At 41.4% G+C, this 23,541-nt stretch overlaps 1 long non-coding RNA gene across 2 annotated transcripts in view; it reads right to left on the reverse strand.

Moving 5' to 3' along the window:
• Positions 1 to 13,356: 13,356 nt before the first annotated feature.
• Positions 13,357 to 23,541, reverse strand: part of LOC135443336 (uncharacterized) — a 43,591-nt gene continuing 33,406 nt past the window's right edge. For both annotated transcript variants that reach the window (XR_010438974.1, XR_010438972.1), the window contains exons 6-9: positions 21,848 to 21,923; positions 20,695 to 20,810; positions 16,124 to 16,249; positions 13,357 to 13,648 (exon numbers count right to left, since the gene is read on the reverse strand). This is a non-coding gene — a long non-coding RNA (uncharacterized LOC135443336). The remainder of the gene's footprint in view (positions 13,649 to 16,123; positions 16,250 to 20,694; positions 20,811 to 21,847; positions 21,924 to 23,541) is intronic.

The following is a 23,541-nucleotide window of genomic DNA, read 5'->3' on the forward strand; positions in this document are numbered from 1 at the left end:
ATAGCGCGGCGGGGCTGCGCGGGGCGCCCCGGCGGCCGCGGCGGCGGCGGCGGCAGCGCCGCGGGGCGGGGACGGCTCCGCGCCCCGCCCGCCCGGCCCGCGGGCGCGCAGCACCTGCCCGGCCCCGCCCGCCGCCGGCCCCGGCCGCGGGGTGCCCTCGCTCCCGGCTGCGAGCGGGGGGCGCTCCGGGGAGCTCCGCTGGAGCTGCTGGAGTAGGTGCCACCTGTATGGGCCGCGCTTCAGCTCCCCAGGATCCATCATGGAAATTCTTCTGGGAGGAAGGAGGAACCTCCGTATTCCACAGGAGCATGTTGGATGCAGGCTGAACTAGCCCGGAGTCTCTCTTCCCTCCCCACATTTGTATGTTTAAACAATTTTTTTTTTTTTTAAAGTGTACTTCTTAGCTTGAAAAATAGATGGAAAACTCGGATCTGGTCGTAATGACTTCAGTTGTATTCAGATATTCTCCTGGCCTACCTCTGTTTGCACATTTCTGCCAGCGAGCTGCCCTGCTGCAGTGCTGCGCTTGGAGGCTTTCGATGCCATTCCTCACATGGAAAAGACTATGCCTTGTTAGCATTATCCCAGCTTATGAGTCTGGGAGGGATTTACACTTGTGTGCTCTTGTATTCTTCTCATCAGGTCTAAAGTGAATTATCTGAAGTTTCTTTCTCACAAAATTTATTTTGAAGTTTACCTACATTTAATAGTGGCCAGAAATTGAAACCTTTGATCAAAATTTCTACATTTATACTCTCTCCCTCTCTTTGCATATACATACACACAAACACAGATACACTCCTTTGGCCAGAACAGTTAGATGAATACACAGGGTTAAAATAGCTCTGTCTGACCCCAGTAGCATTCCCTGTTTGTAGAAAGTGTATCTCCAAAACATTCAAACTGCAATACTTTGAACAAAAGTCCAATTTCCTGCATACATGTTTAGTTCTTTTTTTTTTTTCAATTTTGTGCATACAGATTTTAAGGTATCTGGATGCTTTTTAACCAGCACTCTGATAGCCTGTCCTTGCTGCATTTTGTAGATCCATGTGAATGGACTCCAGCTGAAGCTCTCACCTTTCCAGCCACTGCAAAGTTTCTGCAAGGGTAAAATGCACTTGCAGATACAAAATGCAAGGGCTCCTGACAGGTTTCTTTGTCAAAACAGAAAATCCAGGTGCTGATTGCTATCTGCAAATCTCTGTTTGATCCCTGTGAATTGGAGAGCTCTGTTTCCCCTCCTTTCCCAAGGCAGGACACCATCCCGGCCGGCAGTACCGAGCACCGCCCTGTGCCGCTCGCTGTTCTGGCCACCAGCCTGCTCCCACTCCTGACCCGCAGGGTTTCACCGCAAGCACATGGCCAGGCTCCTGCAGGCATTCCTCTGCAGGACTGGCTGCTGTCCACCCTCCAGATCCTCCCCGGGAAGCATGGAGGATTGTGAAACAGTTTCCTGCTTTAGGGAGGGTGTGCTCAGCACCGAGCTGTCTGAGGTAAAACGCTCTCACATGCAGTGAAAGCAAGGCCTGCTGTTAGTTTATAAAAAACGACACCCAAAAAACCCTGAACAAAACCCTCTTATGCTTAATAACACTGAGAAAACAAGCCTGTAAAATCACAAATAGAAACAAATTCTTTCAATACCAATTGATCATTTTTAGGAGAAAATCCAATATCGGTCCTTAAAGCAGAACGGACTAAAATAGAAAATGATTTATCGTTTATTATGTTAATGTGACACATTGAAGTGGGAGTACATTAGTGATCATTTTTCACCCAAGTACATGAGGCATTTGGAAGAGATTTATAAATGCACTAACACAGAGATCACTGTTTCCACAGTGATCCACAGAATGCTGAAATGCTCCAATATTCAGTTAGCACACATTTCTTATTATCAGATCCTGACAGGATTCCTATCAGATGCCTTCGGGCACGGTACAGTGGCATGATGCATCCTGTCAAAAAGCAGATCAGGACCATTATCAGGCAGATGTTTGACAGGATGCATCATGTTACGCAGCCAGTGGCACACTGCCATTGCTCAAGAGGATTTTGACATGATACAGTGTGCCAGTGCTGTAGCACAAAACCAGCACGTTCCAAAAATAGGGACAAATTCACCTCTGGCATAAGCAGAAGGAACTGCAGTGACTTCATTAGATTTGCATCTGCTTATGTCAACAGTGAGTTTGGCTCACAAATTTATATAAAAGAGTGGTAGGTGGCTGCATTTTCAGGTATTTGTTATATTGTTTTCTACTCCCAGCATTCAAGCATCATGAGACAGCTGGGGTGAAAGCGCCACCTTTCTCAGCTCCTTCCCCTCCACCCCACAAGAAGCAGCGTCAGATTTCCATTTTTAACAGTGTAACAATACCTCAGAGTACATAGAGGGCCACTCTTTTCAGAAACTTGGGAGGTTGGAGTTTGGGAATTTCACAAGCAACAGGAATTTACAAAAAGGGAGGAGAGAGGATCCCTGCTTTCTGCCTGCATAATATTTCTCCACAGTAGCTGCAAGTGCTAGGTGCACAACAGCAGCAAAATAAATTTTGAGTGCCAATTAGAGTAACAGTAAAAGAATGACATGAAAAAGTAACCAGGATGAAATGCGACATCTGATAAGATTTGGAGACTTCTTAAAAGGCATTGTAATTTATTGTTGTTCCCTTTCATCACTCTGGAATGAAAAGCACAGCTTGCTAATGCAGATGCATAACACTGACAAAAGAAGAGGAGGGGAACCAGCTAAGGTATGACTGGTGTGAGATCTTCTTTATAGAACAGAAACATCCCAGCTTTCTGCCTCAGTCTATTTCTTTAGTGAGGAAAAGGACTGATTGGTTCTATTTTAAATAAAGTTCATTCATGTTTGCTGTGTGTTCTGGCTTCTTATATCCATCAGGGAACAACTGATTCTTGGACTAGCTGAACTTCAGTGATGCTAAGAGTAACCAGAAGGAATAAAGACCAGAAAAGCCTCAGAAAGCACTCAGCAAATGCCACGACCAAACATGACTTGGTACAGCAGCTATGTGGGTTGTACCATCAAGGGAAAATGGCATGTCTGATACACTGGTGATCTGAAGGAGAGAGGAGGAGCACAGCAACGTGGCAAAGCAATCTGCACAGGCTCTTCAAGCATTCATTTACTTGTCTGCTCCCAGATGAGCTTTACTGTTGCATTTAGAGATGCTCTCACCCCTTCCACAGATCAGAAAAGTTATCTAGAGGTCTAAATCAATTCTGGAAACAGTTGCAAGCATCTCAAACCTTTTGAACAATATCAGCAAGTAAGGGCCTTTCCCTCTCTTCTCACCACTATACAGTATTCCCAAATATTTATTTGAGGAGACAGCTCTGTACAGTGAGCAGTCCCCCAGAGGTTACAGCCACCAAAACAACCCCTCCACTGCTGTATCCTATCCCCCCTCCTCCTTGTTTCACCCTCTGGTGGCATTCTGTAAGTATTTAAATCATTGGAAACCACACCCCATCTGTGGTTGGTGTTTGCAGGCAAATCCCCTTGGCTTTGCTGTTATGGCCTGCCCAACAGCCAAAAATATAACGTGCTAATTTTTCCTCAAGGAGACCAAACTGAAAGATACACACAGCATGCCAAGGAAATACACAGTAGGCATTACTTATGCCTTATGTATAAAGAAATAAGTAGGTTAAAAACAAAGTTTGTTCACAGCTAGTTGGAGATTTTCTGATGAGATGGACAATGATTTTTCTTTTTTCAAGAAGTCAGCTTTGATGAAACAGCTTACTCTTTGTGGACAACAATCAGTCTTGAAAAAAAATAAACCAGTGTGTAAAGCAAGTTAAATTTCTGGTGAAATCTGCCATCACACAAATTTCTAAATGTTTTACATCAAACTGCATTGTACTGGGTAGCCCAGTTGTGAAGTCTGTCTTGACCTCAGGACTCGGGGAAGAAGAAGAGCCTCCCAGAAGAGCAGGAGGCAACAGAGAGCTCAGAAGCTCCTGGACTGAGCTCTGCCTTTCCCTATTCCCCAAGGAATAAGCACAAGTTGTAGGCACTTGCTTTCATTTCTGAAGGAAAGGAAGGGAAAGAGCCTGTCTCAAACACTTGAGGAGGGAGAGAAGGATGAGAGTTACCTCCATGCTGCAGGACAAACCTTCTCTCTGCACATCCTTATATTGCTCCAGTTTGAAACTATACAGAAATTGAAGGGTTGAGTGTTTAAAGCAAAGTGTTCCATTCATGCAAAGCCATTTTAATTCATGCAGCACCTCGTGAATACAGGAAACATTTTCCTTACACCTGTAGCTATACACCCTCACCACCAAGGTTTGGATTCCCCTGGAATAGGAGGCAGCAGCTTGTGTGTGACAAACACATTACCCTGAGATTTTAGGATCTCTTGATTCAAAAAGCAGCAAACCACTGGCCAAAGTTATGTACTTGAGATGCACTGTGATCTCTCCACAGAATGTGAGGCTCTGGACATCTCTCTGGTCATCTCCTTCATATTTTGTAATAAAACCAAAGCTGCAGTGCCAATTACAGCAAAATATCTTTCTTCAAACCACTAACAGCTTTCACATTTCATGCCTGTAATCTTCAGCAAATAGATCAAGGACTGTTATTCATTTTAATGCCTGAATGTATTATATTTATTCTTGTTATAATATGTTCTGTTACCACAGAAAATGTTTGGCTCCTAAAGAAAAAGAGGGAATTGTGTCAAAAGTCCAAATTCTTCCTTAAAATGCAAACATTTTAAATGGCTTTAATGGAAGATATGCTTTGGAATCCCAGGGCACAATCTGGCACTAAAATCCTCCATCTAAACTGGAATTTTTCACCATGTCTTTTTCATAATCTATTATTAAGCATATTTCCATCTCAGCAGCTGAAATCTGGGGCCCTGTTGCATCTGAGAGGGAAGTGCAAAGCAGCTGGAAAGTAACTGAAGGAGAAGCAGAAAAATGATTGAAACCCTCAAATGCTCTCCTCCATCCTTCTCCCCATAGAAAAAGAAAATCACATTGGGCTGATCCCAAAAGTTCTAGCTGGAGCAGTAGCAGCATCTGACCCAGTGCAGGGCAGCCTCAGTGCTGCTCACAGTCACCCCAAGGGTTTCTCTGCTCCCTACCTGGCCACAGATTGAGCACAGACTCCGTCCCTGCTTTCCTGATGGAGCTCTCAGGCTGCAGCAAAGGAGGATGTGGAGGATTGAGGATGCAGCCCAGCAGCTCCTGGCTGCTGAAAGGCCTGGGAGAACTGGTGTTCCTGCTCTGGTGATCAGTCAGGGCACTGACTGACACCTGGCATCAGTCCTGTTGTCAGTGTGGCACTCACAGAATATCCCAGCAAACCCTCCAGGCTTTGGCACAGCCCCTGTAACTGGGGAATGAAGTGTATGGACACCTTTTGGATGGATTAGCCAGAATATGACACAGAATGTCTGCCAGTTTTATGCATATGTGTCTAAATGGTTAGCAGGACAGAGACAGCAGTACAAACCAAGACTAATGCAGTGAAATAATGATCCCTTTGATCTTGGACTAATTCTTACTTTGAAAAAAAAAACATAACAGTCTTAGAGTCTTGCTCCCCTATGGTCAAACAGTATTTAAATGTCTGTCCTACAACCATCCCTGCTGGCACAGCTAACATCCCTGCCCCTGTCTTGCATTCCAACATGGCAATCTTCAGAACAGGAGTGATTCTGCATGCCTGCTTCACCCTCAGAATAATGTCACACTCCAACAGCTTGTCACCAAACCTTGAATGTCCATCCTTCCCAAGTAACTCCTCATGAAACAAGGGAATTGCAGTGCTGTGTCCAGTGGAGCTGCATTCACTTCACTTCCTCCTCCTTCCCCCTTTGCTTGACATAAGTGGTTTCAATAATATTTCAGCTAATAACACTCCTTATGGTTTATTGGGTGTGAGCAGTGACTATGGGAACGTTTGATGAACACTGGTTTGCAGAAACAGGGCAGTGTCAACCCTTTCTTTGGCTTACAGGACAGAAAGCATTTACTACAAGGAACACTGCCATGTTTTTAATACCACATACCATTTCCCAACTCTAAATAAATATATGTTAAATGGCAGTGAAAAGTTGTTTTGCTGCACTTTCATAAATGCCTTTAAAAATTTAACAATTGCTTGATTTTTTGGGGTGTGGTTTTTTTTCACTCCTTTTGCCAAGTGTGTATTAAAGTAATAATATAATTTCCTTCTATTCTAGATTATTATATGTCACAGATACATTTTATGAAAAATCCTTTCCTTAAGATTTTTTCTCCTAAGAAGCTAAAAAGCCTCAAAACCAAAATGTAAACAAGTTATCTGCTGCTGTAAAATACAACAAGAAGATCTGTGATTGGTATCATGCAATTGTTTCTAATTAATGGCCAATCACAGTCAGCTAACTTAGCCTCTCTGTCCAAAACACAAACTTTTGTTATCTATCTTTCTTTTTCTATTCTTAGCTAACCTTCTAATGAAATCCTTTCTTCTATTCTTTTAGTACAGTTTTAATATAATATATATCATAAAATAATAAATCAAACCTTCTAAAACATAAAGTCAACATTCTCATCCCTCATCCTAAAACCCCTGTAAACACCGTCACAATTATAATAATTGAGACCGTCAGCATTTCCCAGTTTCTTTCCACATTGCTCTTGTGATTTTGTTATCATAGGCTTTTCATTAGCTTTGCCTTGCTCATCAAAAGAACTTGTGTGTTTGATGAAGGAAAAGGCTAGAAATACATTGCTAAAGTAATACCCATCTCTCAGTAAATAAAATACAGCCATCAGTAACACTTAGCCAGCTCTTCTCTTTTTTCTGTGACATTGTTCCTTTCCCATCACAGTGGGAAAGCAAGTCATTCATTCCTAGGTGAAATAGCATGTGGCATAGTAAAATGTGTAAAATATTTATATAATTGCACTAATTCTCACAATTACCATGGTGAGCTATCACCACTTTTTCTCTTAGAGCTGGAGATACAGAAGCTGTGGGCTTAATTAGCTCAAATTATGGCCAGAACTTTTTGTCATTCAGGCATGGGCTTCAGTCATGCAACTTGTTTAGCTTCTTGTAGGGAGCAAGATTCATTGTCATGATTATTTCCTGATCTATGGGTACCTCTGTGCTTAGGATGTGATTGCCTTAACAAGAAAAAAAGGAGGTCTTTAAGTGAGCAAAACCAGTATCTCGAAACTGGAAAAATTAACTTAGAAGGAAGATATTGCTCACAATGATGATTTGTCACTTCTCAGAAAGCCAGAGGAGGTGGGAAATGCAGGACAATTTTGCTTGAACAAAAGCCAGAGCACACTAGCAAATAGGGATAATATTCCAAATAGGAGAGCTGAAGATTGAGCTCCATCTTCTTATTCGATAATGGAATTTTCTCACCAGTTAAACAGCCCTTGCCTCTATACACACACACATTATCTAGAGGAAACACTGCCCATCTTAAAAGTACAGACAAAAGTGTTCTGGAGGAGATGGGTCCAATGAAACAGTACTCAGTGTTTTACTTTGTTAAACTTTTGTAGAAGAAAAAAATATATTAAACATTTTCTTCTAAACTCATCTTTCGTATTTCAAAGTGAGACAGAGAATTATCACCTCTGGAAAGGTACATTTGAGCCAAAATAACAAACTGGCTCTGGAATAACAAACAAGCTCTGGAATAGCCCCTGTAGCTCAGCATAAATAAAATATGTAATTCCCCAAGTGTATCAGTACCAGAGTTCACATAAATACCATCAATTTTTGGTGAGTTTGAGGGTTTGGGTTTGTTTTTTTTTCAAGCTTGCAGCAATAGAGAAATAGGAAGTGATTAACAACACTAAGAATAAACCCAGCATTTGAATGGCACACTATAGTTTATTTTAGATTTATCTTTACAATGTTGGTAGAGCTAACTGGGGAGTCTCTTTGCAGCCTCAATTCTCTTAATTTAAAGAAGAACTATTTGCCTTCCAAATGAGAGAAGGCTGCACACTGGTGAATCACAGCCTGATTTGGGTTGGAAGGGACTTTGAAGATCTCCTATTCCCACCCTCAGCCATGGGAGGGACATTCCCTCTGGACCAGGCTGCTCAAGGCCCCATCCAGCCTGGACTTGAACACTGCCATGCTCTTTCACTGGAAGCAGCTTATTCCTTGCAGGCCTCTCCCAGAGACACCAAGCACCAACTTTTTTTTGCCTCCTATTGCCCTCCATCCCAGCCCAAACGAACGAGCAGTAAAGAGAAGTTGCTCACCTGTTGTTGAAATCCTCACAGAGAAGAGCCATGTGAGAAGGATACACAGGCAGCAGGGAAGGAGAATTTCCTCTCCCAGGACAGGGAGCACAGCAACACCCCTTCCAACATCATTTTCCTTGGAAGGAGAATAGCAGCCTGTTTGTCTCCTCTGTCCTTCCACCTAAACCCTGGGGTCCAAGTGTGCTGCTGTAAGTCCAGGCTGGAGGTGGCAAACTCCTTTCACTCTAACTAAAGGCAGCTATTTCCTCCATCAATGGCATCTGCATATTCCCAATCAGGGAATGCTTTAATAAGCTGCTGCATCTGAGAAAGGTGGGCTGCAGGGTCCTAATTAAATAGCAACTGACATATCGCTTTTCAAACTAAACATGCAGCTGGGATGCTCAGTGTGGCACACTGGGTTTGTAAACAACAGCACAGAGCACTCCACAGAGCAGCCCTGTGCACTTTCTGCCATGAAACACTGCAGAGGCTCCCCGTGCCCTTGTAACAAATGATCTAATGATTCTCAGGAGGAGGAAACAAGGCTGATTTGTAGCTCTCTTCAAGAGGCTGAGCCAGTTAAGCAAGACTTCTTAATTGCCTGTCCTTTATTATTTAATGCATTTAGGACCAGATCCCAAAAAGGTATTGAGGTATCCAAGGCAGGCAGAAGTCAGCTGCAATTACAAACAGTGACACTAAAAACTTCTGTTCAGCTGCTGCCCAGCTCAGAAGGCTCTTAAACCTAAGTAGGTGTCTATTTCAATTTTAGAGCTCTCCAGGTGCCCAGCATTCAGCTCCTGCACGTGCCAACAAACATTTCATTCCTGACAGTGCTGAGGAAGCTCGTGCTGGCCCAGTGCTGAACCTCTTGAGCGCCCAAGAGGTTTCAGTCCCAATGAACATTCACCTGGTGGACAGAAGCACCTGAAAGCCTACCTGTGTCTCTTGAATAAATGATCTCAACATAACTATCAGTTAAAATGGTGCCAGTAGACAGGCCTGCTCAAAGACACATCACGGATCCAGCAGGTACACAAAGGAAAGCAAAGCAGCAGAGAGGCAATCTCAATATTCTCAGAAATATCCAGAGCTGCAACTTATTAAGAACCAATGAGCCAGGTACCTCACTCACAGCAAGGCAAGAAACAAGCTTTTAAAACACTGCAGCTTCTCTCTTCAGACTGAACTGTGGGAACATTGATCCTTTAAATGAGTTGCATTGAAGTCAGATTAATATTTGAAGTTCATCGTCTGTGGGGTCTGAAAACAATGGGGCAGCCCCTGTAGCCTTGGCCCACTCAGGCTGCTGCCAGGTATGTGGAGAGAGAGACAGGAATGAGAGCAGGAGCACTTTGTCCCCTCTTCTCACATATCCTACCAGTGGTTCTATACACAGATCATTTGAAAAACCTCACTCTCCCAAAGAATGGCATTTGTGCCATGCAGTTTAGAAATCACCGTTTTGAAAAAAAGTTTGTTGTTCTCTTTTGTTGAACATAATCTTATTCTCTTTGATATCTGCTTGAGAGGGATGCAGCTCACTCAGGAGAGCCATTGGGACTGTGTTCCATCTACAACAACAGCTAATAAGATTTATTGCCATATTTCCTTACTTTGCTGTAAGTTCAGGTACTGCGCTAATGGAACAATGAGAGAGACCCTTGACTTGGTAAATACAGAGTCAGAAGGAAAAAAGGCTTATGTAAGAGCCTATAAAAACAAGATGGTTCAGAGCTCAAGCAGCTGCTCTCGTCTTGATTCTTTTCATTGTGCCTCAGGACGGACAGACGTCAGCCGGCCAGATCTCTTACATGCATTATTGTATGCTGAGAAGTTTGGGCATAACAGAAACAATGGCAGAGATGAAATGGTAATGTTAACTTTTCTGTTCATCTTCTGACACACTTTAAATCACTTCATGTGGCATTGCTCTCCTAGGAGATTTGATTACTTTTAAAATTAATATTGTGTAAGGAAAAAAAATGTCCCTTAGGCCCATTGCAGTATTTATAAAGGTAATTTCTCTGTTCTCAGAATATTTAACCTTGGCAAAGATACTCCCCTTGTTGTGAATAGCATCTATAGAGCTAAAAAATACAACAAAATCATTCTTAGGGTGCAGGAGTAATTTTGTTCTATGTCCCACCTGTTGTCATGGCCAATGCCTGGAGGTGACTCCAGGATAATGGGAATGCTACTGCTCCATACTGAAAACTGCTTGGAAGCAAAGCCTGTGTGCCACGAGGTTTCTGCCTCCTCAGAGTGAGGGGAGAGCTCCCACAGCTCCAGAATGAAGAGGACATAAATCTCTACAGAAGACAGAACTTTCTGCAGGTAAAAAGGTGAAAGGCTGCACCAGAGTCCTTGGAAATGTCAATAATGATTCCATCAGAGATGAGAAATTGTTTTCTCAAAAACATTCACAGAGACAAGTATAGCTATATTAGTAATTCAACCAACTCTTTCCCTCCCCACCTTTACCTCTTTAAAGGGAATAAAACCATCACCATGCACAGCTGAAAGTTGCTCAGACATTATTCTCATTTTTATATTTCTGCATACAAGGAATAGAAATAGTGTTCTATGAATGCTAGTACTAACTTCAGTAATTTATATTTTAATGTGCTAAAGAGAATGAAGTTGTTTCATTCATTCATGGCTTCCTCTCAAAACTTAAAAAAACTGAGTGCACATAATGAATTTTAAAGTAGTCAAATCAAGAAGTTAATCCATTGCTTATAGCTAAGCACCGACACACACATATCCCTTACCAATTCTCACTATTTATTTGATGACACATTTATTTAAATGACACCTTGAGTACTGACTTTTTTGTTTAAAGCAGTCTTTAAACATTGTTAGAATTAAAATTTTGTTGAGAGCAGTGAGCATTTTTCACAGAGAATTGCCAAGTTGGAAACCATGAAGCTTCTGGATAAAGATTCCCATTTCAGAGGAAGCTCCTTGCTCTAGCAAGAGTACAGAACATCACAAGAAGAAAATGTCTTGTCCATCAATTGTTAAGAGCAGTGAATGTCTTGGGAAGCTGCTCTACTCGTTCTGCAGAGCATGAGGGCCAGCAGAGCTCACTGGGTAAGAAATTAGCCTGATGTTGGTACTTGAGGGAGAAAACACACACAGCAGGACACTCAGGAGCCATCAAAGCAGGACTCACAACCACCCTCCAGTTACTCTGTGGTTCCTGCCCTTGTGTTAAACAGCTGAAGAGAGTGATCACTGTGCTGGCTGGGATTCAGGAACATGGATCAGTTCAATCAGCACCAGTGAGGAGAGGCTCTGGGGAGAAGAGAGGGCTGCAGCTTACAGGCATCAACAGTGCGACCTTTGCATGCTGGCATGAGGGGAGGATGTGAAATGGAGCAGGATTCCCATTTCTGACAGTCCAACACTTGGGTTTGGTCCTGCACTACACTTTGGGATGGTTTTGATTAGATGGCCTCAAAACAATGTGACATTTTCAAGAGGATATTGTAATTTTTTGCTTGTTCTGTGATCCATGTTTCATTCCATGGATTATGGTAGCCAACCTGATGAGGGACTTGGGATGCTCTGAATTATTCATCATAAATAAAATTGATATAGAGCTGTCTGTTAATCATGCTAATTCAAGCTTTCACCTCTCTGTTTCACAGAGCTCCTATTTTTAAATACAGCTCAGGTACGCTGTGCAATTACATATGCCAGTTGTGCATCTCCTAGGCAGCAAGATCTAGTTGAGTAAAGAGTAAAAAGATGCATTTCAGTCTCTCAGGAATCTTTTCTGGTGTGATGTCTTCTAAAACAAATGGAGAGCTTTAAACTATTATTTTTAAGATTGAGCCTATCTGAATTTTTTGTTAGAATTCTGAGGGCTTCTGAGCCTTTAGGTTCATTGTGGTTTGAGCTTTATTTGGGTTGGATCATTTGGAAAACACTGCTGTGATGTTTCCTCTGTAACTGTGACCAAAAAAATTCATTTGCATTTTAAATAAAAAGTAAGGAATATGAAAAAATAATAATAATGTGACTCAAAGAATAGATGTGCAAACCCAGCAAATGTTGTGTGATTTGAAACAAGAATAAAATTTTTTTGTAAAACTGTTAGAAGCAAATTTTCTTAATGTTTGAGGTTCATATTTGGCATTAACACTCAGGCTCTTTGGTAAATATATGGAAATGTATAGCCCTGCAAGAATTATTTCTAAATAAATACATTTCTAAACCCAGGGTTGAGCTACAAAAGTCCCTTTTGCACAACATGCAAGATAACCTTAGCTTTGTCTGAATCTCAGTGCCTCCCGATATCAAAATCAGAACTAAACTTACCAGTGGATTTCTCCAAGAAATCCTGGAATACACTGAACCTCTGAAAGAGGCATTTTGCAACAGCAGCATGGAAATGCAGGAAGGTAGGAATGAATTAACATAGCAGCACATGGGAAACTGCAGGATCAGAGAAGTGATAAATTCACTTTATGAGAATTTACTACTACTACTGCTTCCACCTTCAGGATCAGGTTCTGGTTTGAACTCCCTGTTAGGGAACACCACAGAGCATCTCTGACTGGAGAAATCTCTTTTTCTAGCAAGGTGCTCAGCAGCAGCTCAGCCCAACTCTGGCTCTGCCAGCAGGCTGGAAAAAGAACACAATGCCTGTGGGGACACTTGCTGGGTTTTGTGGGACAAACTTCATAATCCTGAGGATCAAGGGACAATTCATTAGTGAACCAACCTGCATTTAGCATGGTTTGCAAAAACACCAAACAAGGAGCTTTAACAAAAAGGTCATTTTTGTTCCTTGAAGAGGAAATATAAATACTGTGCACACCAATTCCTGTTTCTAGACCACAGTCATGCAACCTGCTGCTTAAATCATTAATACTCTGAAAGACAAACATGCATTAAAAAATGAATTAACATCCAGGCTGCAAAATTTTAATGAAATTACATCTTAAATAGATAAAGGGCAAGACTTCCAAAACTCATGAAATTAAATTGCTTTTATTTCCTTCTTCATGCTATAGCCTTACCTTAATATTTTCATTATAATTCCATCAGCAGCTTTGTATTGTTCTTCAGTAAATCTTTCATAACTCACGCTAGCTATAAATAATTTTGTTTCTAGAATGAAAAACCAAAACCTGGGCTATTTTAAGTGGGTTATGTGACCACTGTTCCTCAAGGGAAATAGAAATACCACTCCTCACTCTGGTGCAGAGTCATACTGAATATGCCTTTCCATGCTTGGTGTGAGGAAGTTGCTCATCATGGGAGGAGAAATTCAGATGGTGACCTTACACCCCAGAGTCCAGCAGAGCTGTGGAGTAATTGATCCTGACTCCTCAGCCTCCCAAGGCAAAACCGCATTTTTCTGGGAGCACAGAAACTACAAGAAACACAGAAAGGCGAACTACTAAAGTATTCCTCTCTGAACAACTGCAGGAAACACCTGAAAATTGTCTGATTTCCATCTTGATAAGACAGCCTGAATTGCAGGAGGAAGCAGAATTCAAAAATGAGTCTCTGCCTTCTTTGACATAGGGAGATAAAGTCACTTCAGCTGAAATAGATCTGAATTCCTGATGGATCCCATCAAATATGATCATAAAAAAGTCTCTTAAATATTGAAACTGTGAGTAAGTTTTATTGTACATTGCAATAGTTTATTTTTTTTAAGGGGACACCTCTATAACCACACTGGGCCTTAATCAGTTGTCAGTAACATTCATGCAAGATTAAGAAAGCCTACTGAGGATAAGAGCAGGTGCTGAAGAAAATATTTTATCTGATTAAAAGTGAGTGATAAGGGCATGCCAAATTGCTGGGGAGTAGTTGCCACAGGACAGTCAATGATATGATATCAATCAGGGTGCAGCAGAGAAATCCACAGTGATGAATTAGTGATGGAAAGCCCAGAGAAAACTCCAAGTCTCTGCTAGGCATCAATAACATGGATTTATAAGTACAAAATGAAATGCAAACTACCCAAGTTAACTGCATCTTATTCAATCATGCCTTCTGTCTATTTACCTACTTTTATTTTAAGCATATTCATCTATCATTTTCATATTCATTCTGTAACTAGGAGCAAGGTTTCCTTTGAATGATGATTTCATTAGGGAATGTTCTGCCAGATAGTGATGCTTCTAGAGTTACTACATTAATTCTGTCACTTCTTTTACCTTCTATTTCACACAAATTAAAAAAAAAAAAAAAAGAAACCTACATGCTGATAAGGAGAGGATGCTATTTTCATGTATTTGGCATAATTTAGATGAAAGTTGAACCTTCAAATAATACAGAGTTCACAAAACAGGACTGCTTACCATGCTAACTGAATGAGGATGTAGCTTATCAGAAAATTATTACAAAAGACAAGATTTACATTATTTAAAGTCAGAGCCAAGTCAGTCCTCACTACCTTTAGGAGTTCTTGGAAAAGTCCACTCTTTCAAAATACCCTTTGGTGCAAGCTCTACGTGCTCCTTACCACAATCCAGTCATTCCTGCAGTTATATTAAACAGCTCTCTCCATACGAGAAAAACCATGAGAGAAAGCTTGTGATAAATCATGGAGTCACCAGAAAAATATGTAATAGCAACAAACTCAGTGTATCTGCCCCTCCCATCTGAAAGGGGATGGAAGAGAACACACTCAGCACAAGGACTGTGCACTCAAAACATGCTGGAGCATCTACATTGCCACAGCATGAAGAGACATGTGCTGTCCAAAACCAAAAGTGACTTCGAGCCTACTTCTACCTCTATTCCAGCAAAGAAGTTCTGCCAGTTCAGTCAGAGCAAGAATATCTGGATAATTTTCATGCAGGGACCATTTGGACCTTGCCAGCAGAGCCTGTGGAATAAAATGTAGTGCACTAACCTATTTCTTCCTGCACTACAGCCCTTTGCCCACCAAGAATCCTGGGGAAAAGGCATAGTATGGGAGGGAACAGAACAGACAACTCATCACATTTCTCAATCATTGTAGGCTTTCACCAGCACCATCTGCTGTTACAAGTCTCCTCCAGAGAAGGGGGTTCTGACCACCAGGAAAAAGCACCAACCATATCAGGATACCGCAGTGCTGAGCTAAACCAAGCTACCCAAAAGAAACATATCACATTCACATTCCACCTTCACATTCCTGCATCAAAGACACTGAAGGCAACTCTATACAGAAAAATTATTGGTCTTATTAGGAGGAAAAATGAACTTGCTTTTAAATTTTATTACCTATGTTATATTAGCTTCAATTTGAAGTAGGAAACAGAGGTGGTGGAATAAGTAAAATTTGTTGAAAACAGACAAAGCATTTGTGGTTTTCCTAGTGGTAACCAGGATAAATTAGGTGCTCCTCACCCAGGCTCACACTTTGGGCTGTGCTAGAGACTTCTCATTTCTGCAAGTACAAAGTGATGATTTTGTTCTAAGCACACAAGGTATTGAGACATTAACCATAGGGAACTGCATCACCCCCTCTGCAACTCTTCATCAGCCTCTGCATCATCCCTGGATAACTGACAGACTCAATTTAAATTCAGTCCCCAAATGAGTGACATTTTCAGGTCAATGGGTAGGATTTTGTTGATGACACAGTACAAGATTTTGACCCTGCAATACATGGAAACCCTTTCATGATACTAAAAATGTGAAGTTTTAATGGGCTACAGAGGCTCTTTCTGACTTTGTGCCATGAAGTCCCCAGGGGAGGTTTCACCCTGCTGTGTTGCCTCTGTTGATGCATGGGCATGCAGTAGGACCCAGTAACCTGTGGAGAACCCCAGTGAATGGTCTCACACCAACACACACAAACAAAGGGCTCAGAAAGCCTCTGCAGGAATTACTGCACCCTCCTCACCTGCTTGAGCACTGCAGGAACAGGTCCCAGCTATTTGCTTTCCTCCTGTGCTGTCACATCAAGGTTTGTTGCTAGCTAGGAACAGATTTTAGATACTTCTGCTCTTCCCACTCTGAATCCAGGCCACTGATCAAATATGGAAGGTGAAAAGTCACCTAAGAAATCATCATTCAATGAACTTGAAGAAAAAGAACTTGTATTTCTTTCTAGTTTTCTCATTCTCTGGAAAAATAAGGTAAGATAATAAGACAATCGCCATAAATAATAAATGTATAAGAAATAATTATACAATAAGTTCAAATCAGCATCTGATATGTCTTCCCATTTTTTAGGGTGTTACACTGAGTACAATACAAAAAACAAAGTCTATGAAACAGTCAGACACCTCATTAATAAGAATATTGGGTCAAGCCTTACTGATCAAGCACTGATAGGAAAAAAAAAAAACAATTAAAATCCTCTTACAGCACTCCAGTGGAAATGAGTCAGCAATCACAGACAGTTCTCATCAGATGATTTTTTCTGGTGGAAAAGTTGTTTATAGGTTGGCACTAGTATTTATTTAATGGGGCAGAGGTCAGGTAAAGGTCAACACTGAGGTGTGAGAATGAGAGATGGAAAACCTTGAGTAACTTCCATCTTTTTTACTCTGATCCCATGAGAAGACTGGGATAAAGTCCTCAGCACAGGTGGGAACACATCAGCATGCTGATGGTAAATGACAGAGAGTCAAAGAGGGAGGAAGAGAAATACAAATCAAGGCAGGTGAGACAGTGCCCAGCTAAGCCCTGACTGTGCCAAACCCTTCCAGGCAGTTTGAAGGGGGTCAGTGTTGGCTCTTTTAACGCATTCCTCAGAATGAAAACAATCTTTGCTTAAAAAGACTGAAGGTTTTAAATTCAGGCATTGCAAATCAGAAAAATGAGTAACAGTGCTCTTATACCCCGATAAAATGGTTAAAAAAAAAATACCCTGCCAAAAACCAGAGCCATGTGGAAGAGTCCTGACCATTAGAAACACTAAATTTGCAGAGCTCCATAAGAAAATTTTAGAAATATCAAATGTTTAAAACCAGAACAGCTGAAATGAGGTTCTTTAAACAGCTTCAGTACAAGAGATTGCAGTCTTAGCTCCCTTCATAGGAGGGGAGAAATGGTTGCTTGTAGGATGTAGCTACTCACATCCTATGGTATGTAGCTAAAATAGATTTGATATAATTGATCACTGCTGGGATATGAAGATACAGGTATGAATAGAAAATGCCAAACTTCTGTAAGTTTCAAAATAAACCCTCTTTCATTCAAAGTACTCAACCTTAGCACAAGTGGAAAAAAAAAAGCCTCAAACTTTCATTCAATACAGCATTTCTTGAAGAACAAAAAAAGGCACAAAATTGATGCAGGTCCACAGATTGCTGCATTAAGTCTGCTATACACAGCCCACGCACAGTAACATAAGGGTAATGTAAAAACATGCATTAGGGATGAAGATCCCTCTCTCCCCCTATGAAAGGATGAGCTGAGAGTCGATGGTGGGTGTGTACTGCTAGCAAAGCAAACACTTCACTCTCTGTGGGTGAACATCTCATGCATGCTCTTTATTATAAAGCCCACTGAAAACTTGAAGCTGCTTTCCTGAAGGAGCTGTTGTGTAACTCTGACATCTGGGGTTTTCAGTTGCTGCCCTGTTTGTGCTGGTTATGGAACACATTAAACCCAGAAGGCCCCACTTCAGCTGTGTACAAACCTTCCCCTCTCCCATCTTTTCCAGCAGGCTCCAGCCCAGTGCTGGGACTGAAGGCTCAGGCCTGGCTTTGTGAGATAAGCCACACCATGGAGTGCAGCAGGCCTTGTTTAAAACATCACATTCTGAAGAGCCCAGCAGAACCAGGACTGTTTTTCTCAGAAGTTTAATGTGCTGCTATAGCTTTGGATCCACCCAAACAAGCTGCTCTGACTATAAAAATGATGTTTGATTCCACATGTATGTGTAAGTATGTAAGCCCCTAACTTACATAACTTGCCTGGTTACACACACCACTCATTCCTTTGTTTGTCTTTCATTATTATAGTCAGGAACCAGGGAGCAGGTCCATGCCTATCATGCCAATAGCCCTACTAAAAAATTCAAGTGAATAAATCAAATCAAACCCTCTTTTCTGTTCACAGCTCATTAACACACTTTGAATTTGCTGCTCAAAATAGCTGTGCATTTGTCTGTGCAGTTCTCCACATGCACACAAGGTGCTCACAGCAACCCCGTGCAAATATCAGAGCTTCAGAATTCCTGTGAAGGGAACAGGCTGTCACAAAATGTTTTGGGAGCTGAGACTGTAGGGATTCAAAAAGCAGCTAGATAACTTTGTGAAGGAAAACCACCACAAGTTTCTATTAAACCCAAAGACTTTGGGATCTTTGAATTCCAAATCACTGAAACCTTTGGAAAAATGCTGTAAAAGTAGTAGCATTATAGGTGTTCCCTCTGCTTATCATCTACCTTAAGCAGCAAGGTGAGTCTTGGAAAGAAGTCACTGGATGAAACCCATGACTGGCCATGCCTTTATCTGGCCCATATCTGCCTTTCTTGTGTGTCAGTGTCTTATGAGAAGACACTGAGAAGTATCATTCTGCTTTTCTTATTTTTCATGGTTTTTGCAGATATCTGCTACACTAAAAAGTCAAACTATTGACATATATTTATGGTAGAAATTCCCTTTTATAAAACATTCAAAAAACACTCTCTGTGTAACCATGGTATTTAAGCTGATTGTTTCCATTTCAGCCTTGCCATGAGAGTTTGTGATAACAAAGAGTATCAATAGGTTCAAAAAGCAGCTGCACATAAATCATGGACAACAGGTCCATAAATGGATAATAAGAGGAACAAGCAGGAATGTTCCCTTGATATCCCTAAACCCAAAAGTTTGGGCTCAGGGACAGCAGGAAGGGAATCAATCTCAGGATATGAGCACACATGTCAAAAGCTATGTCAGACTTTATGCTCAAAACCCTCATAGCAGTATTAGTTGTTGTTTCTGATGAGGTCTACAAGACTCCATGAAGTGTAGAGTGGGAGCCCAAAGTGGATAATACAATGGATTAGCCAGGAGAAAGGAGGAGTAGCACATAAAAACTTAGTAATACAACATCACTATTCTTTACAAAATTAAAAACTATGTTTAAGAAAGCAAGATTTTCTATTTCTAAACAAAAGTTAATACCTGTGAACAACTGCCAGTGTGGAATCATCTCATTAACTAAGACTTAACACTAGCCATACTACAGAGAGGAAATTATGCAAATAATTGCACAGAAATCTATGAGCACATGGGTAGCACTGTGGTTTTCACAGCAATGATAGGCACTTGGACCTGAGACTCCATCTACCCTAAACAAAAGGGCCTGACTGCAGCTTAATAACTCAGCCCAAAGTGAAGTAAGTAGGTCAGGTGTAAGAGCTGTGTAGCTGCAGTGGCATGGATCTCAGCTGGAGAGGAACCAGACCTCCCTGGCAGCTGCACTGGGCTCTGTGCAGGAGCAGCTATTTCTTAGAGGGACCCAGCAATTAGTCAAAAGCTAATTTGGGAGAAGCTACGTGAGCAGCAGTAACATCATGAAATAGCAGAGTGCTGTTTGGGATGTGCCACTCCTCACTTTCCTGTACTGGGGAAGAGGACACTTGGAACCCAACAACTCTGCCACACAGAAAACTTTATGCCTATAAACACATTTATGGGCAAGGAAGATTAATTAAAATTTACCTGCAGATTTAAGAATTGTTATAGCTGCCAATGAAGTGCAGAATATTTTGAGTCATTAACCATGAATTGTCCAGTCACTCACAGTTTCTGCTTTGCCCATCAGCAAACTCTACTGAACCTGACTCTGATTTCACTTCTGTCCCTTTGAAGCAATGGAGCTATTCCAGCACAGAGTCAGAGCAAAGTCAGAATCCTGTGCTTCTCACTGCAGTGCCTACATGCTGACAGGATGTTATGAAACCACGAAACCATTCCAAAATGGCACACAACACATTTCTTGGCCTACGAAATATGCTCTACAATAAGCTAATTGTTGATAAAAGCCTCTATCATGTTGCTAATTTTATCTGTAGAAAAGCTACTGAGAAGAATGGCAATCCTGACAGGTAGATTCTTGAGTGATGTGAAGTACTGAAGTATGTACAGGATGCTGTGCTTTTATTACCTAAGCACTAATGGCAATTTCAGAAGAGGAATTCAGGTAAAGTGGCACATAAGAGGAGATCAGTCAGAAGAGTAATAAGTCATAAGTCAGGCTAGTGACTAACACTGGCAGGAATATAACCAGTCAGCTGGCTGTGGTTTTAAAGAAGTTAGGTAGTATATTTACTGCATAAAAATAAAATATTAAAGGATTTGGTGGAATAAAAAGCATTTAAATCCACAAGATCCAAGTCTATCACAATATCTCTCTGTTTTACAGAACCCAGGAGATGTGAGGAGTCTTCTAAAAAGTCAAGCAGAACATCAACAGCAGATTCAAGATTAGTTCAGGAATCTTGCTTCCCTGTGGTGTGTATGCCTTACTTACCTGATGTCAGTGACAGGAGCTGTCCTTTGTGTGGAAGAGAGCAAAATTTTCTGACTTGCCTGACATATCACAGGCTGTGTTTCCATACAGTTCATCATAGCCTAGTCAGTGATAACCTAATAATAAAAAGCCATATCTTTAAAGAAATTAAATGTTTCCTTCAACAACAGAATTCCTCATCAAAATACAACTGGTTCCAAGCCCTGCAAAGTGCTGGATCCAATCAGTCTATAAACACACTGTATAAGCACACCACTATTTTTGCCTTTGGGAAACACAATTAAATTTTTCTCAGTCATTTCACAGCTGATTTTTCCAATGCACAAGAACTCAGCTGTCTTTTGGGAGTGCAACAACACAGCTGCCTTTTTATGTGGGAAGGAGGAGTATAAAGTAACCAATCCCTCTCACATGCAGCCCTCTGTGGACTGGCTTTTGCAAACACAAGGCCACTTAGGGCCCTAAGTGCCTTCTTTCATGAGCTGTGTCCATGCCTGCCATGCACACACAGCAGGGCCTGATTTCCCATGGCCTTTCTCAGTGCATGGAATGATTCCATGGGTGTGCTGGAGCATGCCTGGCTTGTGAGCCAAGCAAAGATTTGGTTCATGTGCACAGCTCGCTTGCTCCTGCCTGTGTGGCAGCCCCTGAAAAGAAGCTGGCAAGGGGCTGTTTTGGCCAAACATTCCTCCAGCCTGAGGCCTCCTAGGGCACAGGTCCTGTAAATACTTGTGTGTTTAATGCTGCCCTGCCATGGGCATCTGCTTGCCCATCACACATTTCCAATCAGCTCCTGTGCGGCTAAATGCAGTTCAGGGCTCAGGGTCATCCTCCCTGTAGGACCCAGGGCACAATGACAAAGCATTCACACCCTGTCCTTTATCCTCTACTCTCTGCTGTACTTGGTAACCATCAGTGTTTTTACCAAATTGAGATCATGCAAGCATAAAATTAAAATGACACACTTCTAACGATATGTGGCAGCTTCCTATTCACTTTCACAAATCTAAGCATCATAATAATTGTTTTTTTATATAATCAGAACAAATTACAACCAAAGCAACAGATTTCAGTCAATACAAACCCAGAATATTACAAAAAAAGTTTATAATTCACAGAGATTAGCCAGAAGCATTTTTCCCCTCCTGCTTACCTCTGTCCCTGCTCAGGTTAGGAAGCAGGGAATTCCATTGCTGCAGGCAGCCTGGTATCCAGCTTGAGAGCAAAACCTGCAAGACAAGGGCTCTGTCAAGGAGTGGCACAAGATAAAGAAGACACAGGAGCATAACAAATGTTTTCTAGATTTCTAGAAACGTGCTGGAAGATGAATTTCTTTCCCTGAGTTTATTTTGGGACAAACAGTGAGAGCCTTCAAGCAAACAGAAACCTTCCTCAGTGAAGCTGTAAATGCTATTTCCCACATAGATTGCATACAAATCATGAGAGGAGTTTTGAGCCATTCAAATCATTACCATATTATTTCAAGCATTCATTTATTATACTGCTTATTTAGCATGCCAGTCTTCACACTTTACAAATGAAATGCTTTTAGTAGGAATGGATGGGTAGGAATTACTTGATGAATTTAAAAGAGCCAAAACCTGTACAGTGACCACTACAAAGCAGTTTGCAGGGCATGGCTGGTGATGTGAGCCCTCAGTCAGGGCACAAGGAATCAGGATGGAAGAGGCAGCTTCCAGAACATTCACTGCAGTGCAAGTCTGGAGCCAGGTGACAGCACAGGGGGCAAGAGGATTTTGGCAAGTGTCATCTGGTGTGCAACGTCTATGGTGGTGGTTGTACCGGTATTAATGAGAAAGTTTGTAACCACTTAAAGGAAATGACACTTAGGAATTTTAAACAGCTAATAGATCATCCCAGAGACCCTGACTAAGTACTTGAGCAAATCATAAACATTTCTGAAATGGAAGCATAGCACATATTGTATGTAGATTTCATTAAAGAACCTGGCACAGGTAATCACACCTTTATATGTAAAAACACATTTTTCATTTAATGATAGAAGCTAACAGAGGGAAGGTTTATGGGTATAATTATTATTGCTAGATTGATCATTTTCAAAAAATAACTGGATTGCCCACAGCAGACAGGCCCCCTTGGCAGAAAAAAATGAAAAGTTAATTCTAAGTTAGAAGACAAAACTTCCCTAGAAAAGGATATGTAGCTCTACTTGCCTGGCAAAAACTGTAGGATGTACATCTGGACTGCACCACTGATAGCTCTACCTTTTCATGACTGCTGTGGTGGGAAGAGATGCTGCCCTCTTGAAAAGCAGAGTGGCATCAGGTAGGATGACAGTGGGATAAAGGATATGGCCCACCCTTTTTTTAAGGTTGCAGTACATCAATTGAGAAATGAGTAACTCAGTAATGATATATAAAAACAGGGAAAATTGATGATCCTTTCAAGGACAGGCCATGCAAGCAATGACTGAGAGTGATTTTCATCTGAGAGCTCTTTACATGCTTACATGAATTAAATTTTTCTCTTTCCAGTGATGGGATGTTTCCATCCAGAAAGCCTCAGAGCTGGCAACTAAAGCAGAGTTCAAAAAGCACTGTATCCAGACCCCAGCTTTATCTGCACAGAGGTACTTACTTGGGGGCATCAGAAAGGTAGCACAGGGAAATGTCTCTCCGTTGTGTATACTGGGACTGTATGGATAGAGAGAAGTCATGGTTCAAAGCTGGTGTTTATTAAAGCTTCTATAATTAGAGAATACAGATGTTTTCTTTATGTGCATAATGTAAACTCTACATTGTGTAAATGCAGCAACAGTGAAGTGAAAGTTTCCAGCACATAATTTTTCTATGTGACTATTTTAAA

Source organism: Zonotrichia leucophrys, chromosome 1, assembly GCF_028769735.1.
Source record: "Zonotrichia leucophrys gambelii isolate GWCS_2022_RI chromosome 1, RI_Zleu_2.0, whole genome shotgun sequence".
Classification (NCBI taxonomy): domain Eukaryota; kingdom Metazoa; phylum Chordata; class Aves; order Passeriformes; family Passerellidae; genus Zonotrichia; species Zonotrichia leucophrys.